We start from the raw sequence: 13,003 nt of genomic DNA on the forward strand, positions 1-13,003 counted from the left end.
GAGCAGTATTCTACTCCACTTAAGAAAATACTCAAATTACTTGTGCACATAGGCTAGCCAAATCAAGCAGGTAGGAAAGTTTAACTGTATCAGTAAAACATTAGAAAGGCTGGCAATAGTTAAAGGCTGTATCAGCGATTGCAGTCCCAAACATAAATGATCACATTCATCTCATCTTTCCTCATGATCCGCTAGCTGCCCACCCCATAAGCAGGCCGTCAAAAAAACGCGTCTCTGTAGGCAGAGGCGCACCTTGTCAACAGGCAAACCAGGCAACTGCTTGGAGCCCCGAGCCGCTAGGGGGCCCCGACCTGGTCTCAGCGCGTTTGCCGGTGGGTCAAGCGAGAATTTCGTCCATAGAGATTGAATGATGTATTTTGCGTGCTCCTGCCCTGTTGTACAAACAGTAGGCTACATCTGTACATATGTAGGCCCTATGGCCTTATGAACAGCGGATCTGTGTTCAAAAAAGTTCAAAGAATCTGCACATATTTAGGCAACTGTGGTAAATGTCAATTGAGGGTGCAGTGATGACGGATCAACATCGGATTTTGGCATTTAGCCTACTCAATGAAGCTATAGTAGGCTAATGTTAATTGGCAGAAAGATTGAACATGGTTTGCTACATCTATACGACAGTAAACTTCAGCTAGCTAGCGGCAGTTACAACTAGTGAGATGGTTAACATTATGTTTGTATTAGGGCTGTCAGCCATAACATGTTGATCGCGATTTGTTAGATTGCCCGATTGACGCAAAGTGCGTCAAAAAACACACCCTTTCTTCTTTGTTACATTGCTCCGGAACTGTTCATTGCAGCGAGATAAAAACTTGTATTGTGTGACAGAGCAGAAGTGGGGCTTTCCAACGAGACTACGCACGTGTCTGTACGATCAAGTATGAAAATAAAAGAAAATCATGAAATTAAATCAAATTGCATCATATTTACAGTCTATACTTCTCTGCGTTCACCTGCTCACCCATTACTATCGTTTGAATTACTCGCAAACCCGTGATCGCATAGATATGGCAAGCATATCAGATTAAAGAGGAGACACAGGGCTATCCACTAGTACCATGAATATCGATCCTTTTGACTTATAAAAACAGACGAAGTAACTGCAAAATAATGTCATGTACACAAACCAACGCTGCACACCCATTACTCTTGTTTGAATTACTCGCGGACCCGTGATCGGATAGATATGCCACGTACATCAGATGAAAGAGGATCATTTGATATCAAGTACATCCTTCTGGGTTATAAAACAGACGAAGTGACGGCAAAATAACTGAAAATAACAAAATAACTTCATATAGCTGGACTTACCCCACGTTTACGATTTTTTTGTCTGTTTTTGTGGCAAAGCATGTTTATAATCCAACGCTATCGTGTGTTTCTCTATGGCAAAGCATGTTCATAATTCGTTTTTGAGATCCTAGCAAATTCCTGCATGACATCCAATTCAAGGCTCACATTGCATCCCAATTTGTTCAACAAAGAAACCCCTCTTTTGCCTCTACTTTGTTCATGGCAATGCAGTAAAAAGATGTTGTAGAGAATCATTATGAGTGCATACACCATGCACTCAAAATTATATTTTGTGAGATACATGTCAAAATATAAGAATTTTTATAATACGCTTTTTGTATTTTTATTATTTAACATAATAACCTAATAGTAATATAACATAATGGTGATAACACTTGTCGGTAGGGCCCCCTTGGAATTTTTGCTTGGGGCCCCCACAGACCCTAGAATCGCCTCTGTCTGTAGGCAGATGGGCCCCGAGACACAACAACAATAGACCCCAACAGTGCTACCAACCACTCAAAACCAAAATAAATAGAGTTCCAACCAATCACCGACGAGATGCACGTTTAGGAGATTTTCATTTGCACGGGAGAGAGGGGGAGGGAGTAGCGAGCTAGCTCTGTTTTGTTTGAACGTCAACAAAAGTGACGTTACCCCGCCGTCGCTGATACAACCTTTAAGGTTGTTTCTGACATTGTAAAAAGAAACAAAACTGGTGCTCTGACTACAGATTCTGTTGTCTTTGAACGTTTCTCTTACTGAGACATTTAACTGCAATTTTGCGACATTGCTTTTAAAAGGCAAAAATATTTTACCGCAAAGCAGACATGTGCTTTCACAGGCAGTTTCCGTACATTCAGGGGAATACATAATGAGGCACATTTTACGCTTCTCCTCCCATCTTTTTACACAAAAAATCCCACTTTCCCCTTGGGGTATTATATGGGTTTTTCATGGCAATTATAGGATAGTGAGTGTTTGGGGCCTTTGTGCCTAGAGTGAAGTCAAGGCTGTAGTCATGATGTCAACATTGGGGGGGGACCAAATCTGTGGTGGGGTCTGAGGGACCCCCAAACATAATTTTAATACATTTCCTACCATGCAAAAATATTGCAAATATTATTTGCACAAACAAGTCGTTAGGGAGGTCCGGAGGCATTCTCCCACGGAAGATATTTTTAAAAATGACCCTTTAAATTATGACTTCTGGTGACTTTTGTGAAAAGAGAAGGGTGAGGAAGAAGCAACTTCATGCAGAGGCTTGCTTTTGTTTTGATGAACTAAACTGCGATCGTGTGGGACACCTGGGGGGTATTCCAAGTACGTGGTTTAGTGATAAACCTGGGTAAGTTAACTCAGAATAAGTGGTAAACCTCCTACAACAAGACCCTGTGCCATTGTTTTGCTAGGCGAATGAAGTCAAACAGCTCTTCTATTAGGAGGTTTACCACTTACTCTGAGTTAACTTACCCAGGTTTGTTACTAAACCATGCACTTGGAATACCCCCCTGGCTAATTGCCAATGATGCTATGATTGCTTGATGGGTCTGAAATGAGCTCTGGAAAGGGATAGGTCCCCCCTCTCTATAAAAAGGGCAGTCTGAAATGATGGAGGGGGAGGGGGATCCCCTGGAAGAGGTGCGTGGACAGCGACGTGTGATCCGATCAACATCCTGGACCTGCAGCCAACAGCGTGTGATCTAAACTACTTTTTCAGCGCTCTCTATTCCGAGAGAAAGGGAAGTCCTTCTTCTTAATAGCTTGATATTTAGCTCCATTGTAGCCTCTGCCTACTGCTCGGTGGAGGCGTTGACTGAGCCACTGTTTGTTCCGCTTTAGCCGTGGGGACAGAGCCTGAACCACTATGCCTACAGGCGTCGACAGGGGGGCGCTCGCCGTGGCCTGAACGGCACAACACGGCCCTTTTCCCTCACTGGAAGCTGGACTGTGAACCAGTGCTGGTGGCCTCAGTTGTGGGTTCGTCTAATCTTGATATTGGGCTACCCCGGACTTGGACTGTTTTCTTTATTATTGGTCGGCGGGGGACAACCGACCAGTACAGACAATTTTTACTAAAAGGGACTGTGGGACTTGTGGGTTATCAACACCAGCTGATGCCTAGGTTGCCCCCCCCCCCCCTTTTGTGTGTATTGTGTCACTATTGTGTATTGCTATTGAAACAAGTTATTGCTGGATTTGAACTGATTGCTGTGAATCCTCTGAAGTGTCTTCTGTGGGTGAATGCACTGTGTGTGGGGGGGTGTTCAACCTGCCTAGCCTAGTGACAATTAGCAGGGTGTGTGACTGCCCCTAGTGGTGCCTTTTTATTTCAGTCTGCAGACCTGTGTTTCTTTGTATAAATAAAATGCAACAATCTAAACTAAATTTTGTTGTCTGTGTCTTGGGTAGATCTGAGGCCTGTGTCCTGTGGAAGTTGTAGTCCCTCGTGCATGACAGTAGTCCCTTCTGACCCATGACCTATTTTAGGAATTAAAATGAGGAATGAAAATAAGGAATGAAAGTCCTTCAAACTGCTTTGGAGATATGCAAACACTGTATTTTTATTTCTGCGCATGACCCCATGCAACCTTGACCTTTGACCCCACAATCTTGAGTAACTAATCAATTAATCAGGCCCTTATAGTGAGTAAGTACAACAAGTTTGAATGAAGATCCTTCAAACAGCTCTGGAGATATTTGATATCATCATGTGCTAACACATTATTTGGACCAATATTGATGTCATGGTAGTTTATTGAGATATCAGTCATTTTTTTCTGTTATGGACCGGTATTGTAGGCACATACAATTATCAATCAACATTGTGGGCCCAATCTTAACCTGGCACATAGTGGTGCCAAGCATGAAGCAAGTCTTGTTCCTATCTTACATTTTAATTTTACTGCCAAGGGTTCAAGTTCATAAGTTGTCAAATGAACAACGCGCTCCCTTAGATGTGTCAATGAAATATTTTTTATTTTCAGGTGCATCAACACAAATCGTTATTTTTAGGTCAAAGTCAAAGTCTGCTTTATTGTCAATTTCTTCACATGTCAAGACATACAAAGAGATCGAAATTACGTTTCCCACTATCCCACAGTGGGGACAATACATATTTTAACAATTAGGTCCACAGACAAACATAACATTCAAGTAAACATTCAAGTAACATTCAAGTAAACAATATAAAAAGTAAAAATAAGAAGGCACATACAATGAAGAAATAAGAGCAGCAAAATTTGGGTTGAAATTGTGCAATTGTGCATACAGTAGACAGTCAATATAATAGTACAAAAGTCAGGCCAATAAATGGCTGAGGAGGTAGTTCTGTTTGACCTAAGTATGCAAGTGGCATAGTGGTGCAAGTTATGTAAGAGCAGCAGAAGGTCACTTATAACGCCACTGACAAACTGGTCTAAAGTGAAAGGCTCATGTAATACAGCTATCATTAAGGGCACAATGTCATGAAATGTAACATTGGCGAGACTGCAATGAGTCCCAGGCTCAATCAATAGTGAAAGTAAATAATAAGTGTAAAACCTTTTGGGCTCTATAGTGCACCCAGTGCAAGGTGGCGCAAAGAGTGATGCAAAGCTTATTCTTATCTTACACGCAGTCAGTGGCGGATTTTGCGCTCCACTTTTATTAAATCTTGCACCCAGGGGTGTGGCAGAAGGTGTAGTCTGACGCATGATCCAGAAATCGCTATCTTACACCCTCTAAAAACCATTACGCTACTGGCCAAGAGAAACCTGGTCAGAAATCCGTGGTGAGTTGTTTAAATGTTATTTTAGGAGTGCATTATCAAGTGATATGGGCGAGTGCACAACGTGCACACCCTGGTTCTCTCATCCACAGGAATGCGCACCAGCACACATCCATGCAAAACATTACAAATGACACGATTACAATGGAGAAAATAATTATAATAAAAATATTAAGAGATACAATGAGTAGTTATTCATCATCAATTTGACAATTTGGTATGATGGATTAAATTGAGTTGGCACTTCACCAATAGTAGCAAGACGTATAGGTATTTATATCCTGAATATTTCATTGATTATGTAAAGGGCTTTCAAAGGGAATGGGAGATGAGGGTCTAACTCAAGTGTCACCTCTGATTAATTAAGAGAATTAGTACAACCCCTTTGAACAATGCGCTCGACAAAATCAAGATCAATGTGGGCTGGCCATGCCATATTTAAGCTTTGCGCCAGTGACCAAGCGTTTCAAGTACAGGTAAATGCAGATGCATGTACGCTGTACTCAGCTTGTCACACACACATTTTCGTAAAGCAAGCTTTGGCTAGACTGCACATCCAGGATGTGGCTAGGCTGGTATTCAGGATGTTGCTAGGGGACAGTATCCAGAATGTGGCTAGGATGGTATCAGAATCTAAAATTGGTGACACCCTTATTGTAGGGAAATTCTTAAAACTGAAAAAATTGTTGTGCAATCACAATTGCAATATGAACCACTACAATTATCTAATTGCAAAGGCTACAATATTTCATGCACAGTCAATGTATTCACATATGATTTTTATGTCATACTCCTTGGCTGTGCCACTGAGTATGCGTAGTACTTGAGAAGCACAGCATTTCAGATTGGTGAGCTTCACAGTCAATCTGGGATATGTTTCATCGCAATCTTTTGAGGTAGAACTGTCATTCTTGGATTTGGTGAAAGGGTAGTTCGAACACTCGATAGCAAACATGAGTGGAAAGTTTAATAATAAGGGTGTAAAGGTACATGTTACATCAACGTGTACCTTCAACAACAGGCGTTTTTGCTTGTGGGCCATGCTTCAAATTCCCATAGAAACAGATTATGTGGCGGACCCCATTCCTATGTCAGTTTAGTCAATTAACTCCAAAAAAACATTTGACACCTTTTCCAAATACTATTCCCATTGCGTATCAGTAATATTGGCAGTGAATTTTAAGTTAGGAGTATCTACACAGCAGGGACAATTACAGACATTTTGAGGGGCCATTGCTCTTACCTGAGAGAGTTGGGGGGGGGGGGGGGTAAAGAATATTCTATGAATTACATGGCTATTTTTATTATAGTAAGATCCTTTGGGTGTTTGCAATCTATGACATTTTGGTTTGGACACAAAAAAAACTGTACCTTAAGGTCATCAGACATTTTTGAAGAGACCTTCACCCATTTTCAGAAATTAAACTGAGTCACATTGCTCATTTTGTGTGTATTGATAGCTTGCTCTTAATAGCTGATAATACATTTTGGCTATCTTCTATCATATAGCCTACTCAGATAATTACTGTACGGAAAATGAACTGTATTGTGACTTCAAAACCGAGGTACACACCAAACCAGGATTTGTGTGTACCGTTACACCCCAATCTAGTAAATGTGCAGGAATAATTTTAACCATCAATGTAAAGCCTGACATCATTAACAGTGGACAGTGGTTTGAACGACGGAATTTGATCTTTGACCAAACAACCCCACTTTATAGACACAGGTGTTACAAGGTTGCTGTTATCAATGACGAAGCTAACTGATGTAGAAACAGACCCCTGGAGTGCTGTGCTTCTCATGCACTAGTAGACATGCTCACCAATCAGAAGTTGCACAATTTCAAGAGACATTTGGAATATTGGAGTCAATAAGTTAATTGACATTCAAATCGATAATCACATTTCCGATATCTCAGAAAAATCGCAATTAAATAATTTCCCCAAATCGTGCAGCCCTAGTCTAGGCTATTTCCAGATGATAAAAAGACCTTAACTAACACTTCAACCAATTTCTTAATTTTAGTTAGCAAGTGAATAACAAATTTTCATTTGAGATATTTTTTGATTTTTTGGTTGCATTTTGGGCAAGAAATTACCTTGACCATTGCAATACTAACTTGACCCCCAACCTCTTCATTCACCTCAGAAATGAACTCAGTATCCCAGAAAAGGTATGATTTGATAGCAAAACCATCATAATTGACCCATTAGGTATAGATATTCTTATTTTTCGTCTGACTCTTTTGGGAAGCCATTTTGGAAATATGCCAAAATTTGCCACGAAATGTTGACTAGATGTCCTAAGGACACCAAAAATGCAAAAACCTCAATAACTTACTTTTTTAAGGGGTTCAGCTGGATTTCCTCCTGACTAATATTGGACCTTTATTTAAATAGACTTTATTTGTATATCAGTCATTGCCATGGACATAGACAATGTTTATGTGACAGGTCATGTTAGACATAATTTTAGCGGTAAACGCAGTTTTGAAGGAAAAATGGTTGGAGACCCCTGCTCTAACAGATGCAGTTGCCAGGTTAATGGTGTGCTTTGCACAATGTTCTGTGCATGTTTTAGGGTATTATGTTCAAGAACAAATGAGCCAGAACTGGACAATTATCAGAACTAATATAGAGGAAAAGTGTACTGTACATATTCAAAATGATTACAGGTGATATCTGAAATTATGAATTCATTATTTGACATAGAAAAGGGTTCAATTTTCATAATTTGAATGCATGAATTATTGTCTGAGTAAGTATTGTCACCAGATTGTAGTTGTAAGGCTGACCGTGCCCAGACAGCAATGTTATTTAAGATTAAGTAGGCAGTGGAATCAATCAGTGGGGCAAAGGGTCTCAAAATCTTATTATACATTTATTTTGAATAAATAGACAAATATCAAGTCAATTGATCACAAAAAAATATACACTTAAAATTTACACTGAATACAACTGCTGCCTGCTCAGGTCCACAACTCGTTTGAATATCATGCCATCATGATAACTGAACCATACAAATTATACTTGGTGGTTATTTATCGCCCTCCAGGACAACTTGGGAACTTTGTGAACGAGTTGGACATTCTACTGTCTGCTATTCCAATGGATGCATGCCCATTATTAATCCTTGGCGATTTTAATATTCATTTGGATAACTCATCTTCAATTGACTTCCTGTCCTTACTCTCCTCATTTAATATCACACGTGTCCACAGTCCTCCTACTCACAAGGCTGGTAAATATCTTGATTTAATTCTGGTACGTAACTGTAATACAGACAACGTTTTGGTTAATCCATTACATGTATCGGATCATCACTTTATCAGATTCTCTGTGCGTCTCCTGGATAACCCAGCAGCTCCTCCTCCGATAATTTCGTTCCGGCGTAATCTCAAAAGCCTCTCAAGCGACCATTTTGCAACATTAGTAACATCTGCTTTACCTACTCCTAGCTCATTCTTGGCACTTGAGGTTAATGACGCTACAGAGACTCTCTGCTCTACACTGGCATCTTGTCTGAATGCAGCATGTCCTCTTTCCTCAAGACCTACTCGTTCTAAACCTCGCCATCCATGGCTGACGAACAGTATAGTCTCAGTACGAAAGGAACTTAGAGCTGCTGAGAGGAAATGGCGAAAATCCAGAGATGGAAATGATCTTAGTAACTACCAGTCTTTGCTGTCATCCTTTTCATCCACTGTTACACTTGCAAAAAAGGCATTCTATCAAAGCAAGATTGAGAGCGCCACTGACAGTAGAAAACTTTTTTCTACTTTCAAATCTCTTCTCAATCCTCCACCACCACCATCAACTACTTCACTGTCAGCAAATGACTTTGCAACATTTTTAACTGAAAAAGTTGCTAAAATAAGTGCTCAGTTTGATGCTCCTATAAGGAGGGCTTTGCCTTGTGTTAGTATGACCGCATCATTTGACTCTTTCTCTCCTCTTGATGAGGAAGCAGTCTCTCAATTGCTTCAGCGATGTCGTCCAACAACATGCCCATTAGATCCTGTCCCGTCCACTCTTCTACAGTCTATCTCACCCGCTGTTCTACCAGCAGTCACACATGTATTTAATGCTTCACTCAGTTCTGGAATAGTTCCTTATTCTTTTAAACAGGCTAGGGTTACACCTCTGCTAAAGAAAAGTACACTTAATCCAACTGAGGTGAAGAACTACAGACCTGTCTCCCTTCTTCCTTTCTTGTCAAAGGTTTTGGAGAAAGTGGTCTTCAAGCAAGTTTGTGACTTTCTTCATCAGAATAATCTACTAGACCCTATGCAGTCTGGTTTCAAGAGTGGCCATTCTACTGAAACTGCTCTTCTGTCTGTGACTGAAGCATTGAGAGTAGCTAAGTCCTCTGCTCAGTCATCAGTATTAATTCTACTAGATTTATCTGCAGCCTTTGATACTGTTAACCATGACATTCTCCTATCTATACTATCTGAACTGGGAATTTCTGGAAAAGCTCTTGACTGGTTTGAATCTTACCTTAAAGGGCGTTCTTTCAATGTGTCTTGGCAGGGACAGGTATCTAAGTCTCATGACCTCACCACAGGTGTGCCTCAGGGATCAGTATTAGGATCCTTGCTTTTCTCTATTTACACCACTTCCTTAGGTGATACCATTCGCTCCCATGGATTTGACTATCACTGTTATGCAGACGACACTCAACTTTACCTGTCTTTCCTACCTACCTTTCCCACCGGATTTCTGCATGCCTTAAGGATATTTCAGCCTGGATGAAAGATCGGCACCTTCAGCTTAATCTCTCAAAAACAGAGTTTTTGGTGTTTCCAGCTAAAACAGCTATTACCCAACAGATTAACATCCAGCTTGACTCAACTTCACTGACCCCAACTAGGTCGGCACGAAACTTGGGCGTTGTAATTGATGACCGACTTAACTTCTCTGAGCATATAGCTTCTATTGCAAAATCATGTCGGTTTATGCTTTACAACATTAGGAAGATCAGACCTTATCTGACACAAGATTCCACACAACTTCTTGTTCAGACCATGGTCATCTCTAAGCTGGACTATTGTAAATCACTATTAGCTGGCTTACCCGCTTGTGTAACAAGATCATTACAGCTGATTCAAAATGCTGGAGCACGCCTGGTCTTCAATCAGCCAAAGAGGACACATGTAACTCCTCTCCTAGTTACTCTCCATTGGCTCCCTATAGTAGCCAGAATTAAATTTAAATCTCTCACTTTGGCCTATAGGACACTAACTAGATCTGCTCCTAGTTATTTTAATTCAATAATCAAGCCTTACATCCCCAACCGCCCACTGCGGTCTTCTGGTGAGCGTATGTTGTGCTGACCAGTCATGAAAACTGGGTCTAATTCCAAACTCTTTTCTTCAGTGGTTCCATGTTGGTGGAATGAACTGCCCAGTGCTCTCCGTTCCTGTGGTAGTTTTGGGTCGTTTAAGAGGGGTCTAAAGACATTCCTATTCAACATATACTTAGTTGTTTAAGCGCTTATGTGTTATGGTTTATATAATGTTGTTTTATTTTAATTGGGCTGTTAATTAATTTGACATTATTGTTTATTATTGATATTCTCCTTAATGTAGTCTTAGCATGTCATTGTTTTTATATTATTGATTGAATTGACATTATTGTTTTATTATTGCCTTTCCCCTTTTTTACATTGCTTTTTTATTAGGCTATTGATTGAATTGATATTATTGTGTACTACAACTATTCTCCTTACTATATTTGACCTACATTTTAATCTGTTCCCTGTTCAATTTTAAATATTATTATGTTGTTTTGTATTTATGTGTCGCTTTGGACAAAGGCGTCTGCTAAATCCATAACCATAACCATAACCATAACATATGGTCCGGTTCATTGGAGTCATCTGCGACTTCCTCTTAACTGGTCGAGTCGTAGCAGATCTGTATTCTTGAGATATTGGCAGCCTTCGCTTTGGATTCTAAGTCTATAAGCAAATGGATCAGATACACATCAAGGAAAAAATTATCACGGTCACTGCAGTCAGTCATTTATAACCTGCATACTCATGAAATGGGCAGGATGTGGATTGAGATTAGTAATGTGATTAAAAGGGGGTTAGTATTAGTCGCTGACGATGCAATGTGTAAAAATGTAATGTGTTAAACAACAATGTGTTTTGAGGGTTTTTTTTTTTTTGCATGCATATACCATACAGGGGAAAATAATTTAGGTTCTGCAGGACTTTTGTCCTGCGACCACAATTGTGAGTGATGCAAGTCACCCCGCTCACAATTTGTTTGACCTACTGCCCTCTGGGAAGAGGTACAGAAGCCTGCGCTGTTGCATCTTGCATGTTACATTTAGATGCGCACTCAATCGCGCATCCATGCAGGCAAAAAGTAGCACTCAAATGTAGCGACGGCACAAAAGTTGAAAAAACTTTTACAATGGCGGTGATAGCCTACAGTTAATGTGAATCGCGGACATTAACCAAAGAAAGGTTGTGTTTCTACATTTTAACACAAAACGTAATTTCTGTCAGAAACCAGCCTATAATGCATAGGGTAACTTGAGGTGAGTCAGACAGAAGAGGGACCTGTCTTAGTAGCCTATATTGAATCCCATCCCTTTCAAACAACCTTAAAATTTGACTCTTTCTCTCCTCTTGATGAGGAAGCAGTCTCTCAATTGCTTCAGCGATGTCGTCCAACAACATGCCCATTAGATCCTGTCCCGTCCACTCTTCTACAGTCTATCTCACCCGCTGTTCTACCAGCAGTCACACATGTATTTAATGCTTTACTCAGTTCTGGAATAGTTCCTTATTCTTTTAAACAGGCTAGGGTTACACCTCTGCTAAAGAAAAGTACACTTAATCCAACTGAGGTGAAGAACTACAGACCTGTCTCCCTTCTTCCTTTCTTGTCAAAGGTTTTGGAGAAAGTGGTCTTCAAGCAAGTTTGTGACTTTCTTCATCAGAATAATCTACTAGACCCTATGCAGTCTGGTTTCAAGAGTGGCCATTCTACTGAAACTGCTCTTCTGTCTGTGACTGAAGCAAATGAAGTGTGGAGATACATTGAGCCTCGTAAATGGTGTAAAACAGTGATTTATTTGCATGGCTAGCCCGATGCCGAAGCACCACCATTGAAAAAGCTGTTGGTAGTATCGGCTAACTAGCGCCAGATTTTGGAGTGCAGGGGACAAGCCGAGATGGGCTATGAGACATACGTTCACACTCGGTATCATGTTTCAACACTTTAGGTCAATATCACACCGGAATTCTCCTTCGCCACACACAAAATACAATACAACCTACACAGAATGATAACATAACAAATCCACATGACTCATATCATGTGGACAGTAAAAGATATTAAATCAAAGATTCACATGAATAAGGGATATATAAGCACGAGTCGCTTGTAGTGGCATGGCAGGTACTAACCTTGATTCATTATGCAGTGTTAAGCTGCTCTATGAAGTTTGTGTCATGGTGGTAGTGCAAATAAGTCCAACAGTGCAACAGTGCAGGGAAGTCTAGAGACCAGCATTAAATATGGACAATATAAGAGAAAAATGTAAACATAATATAAGTAATATAAGAACATTAGCCACATGCTTGATGTGGCTGTGGGTTTTACGAACACTTGCAGACCTCTCCCCCTCAGCTCTGCTCCCCTTTGATACACACATGCACACACACACACACACACACACACACACACACACACACACACACACACACACAAGGCGTGTGTGTGTGTGTGGTGTGTGTGTGTGTGTGGGGGGGGGGGGGTCAAGTTTTTGCGTCTGTTTTGCACAGTGATCCATTCAGACATCTGGAGATATGTGTTTAAAAACACAGACACCCGCCTCATTTGACTACAGGGTAACACTTCACTTCAAGCAGTTCTTAGTTTAAAAAAAAAAAAAACACACA

The sequence above is a fragment of the Alosa pseudoharengus genome, unplaced genomic scaffold, assembly GCF_046254945.1.
Source record: "Alosa pseudoharengus isolate Yale_2024_CS ecotype anadromous, Long Island Sound unplaced genomic scaffold, YU_APseudo_1.1 YU_APseudo_1.1_scf_24, whole genome shotgun sequence".
Lineage (NCBI taxonomy): Eukaryota > Metazoa > Chordata > Actinopteri > Clupeiformes > Clupeidae > Alosa > Alosa pseudoharengus.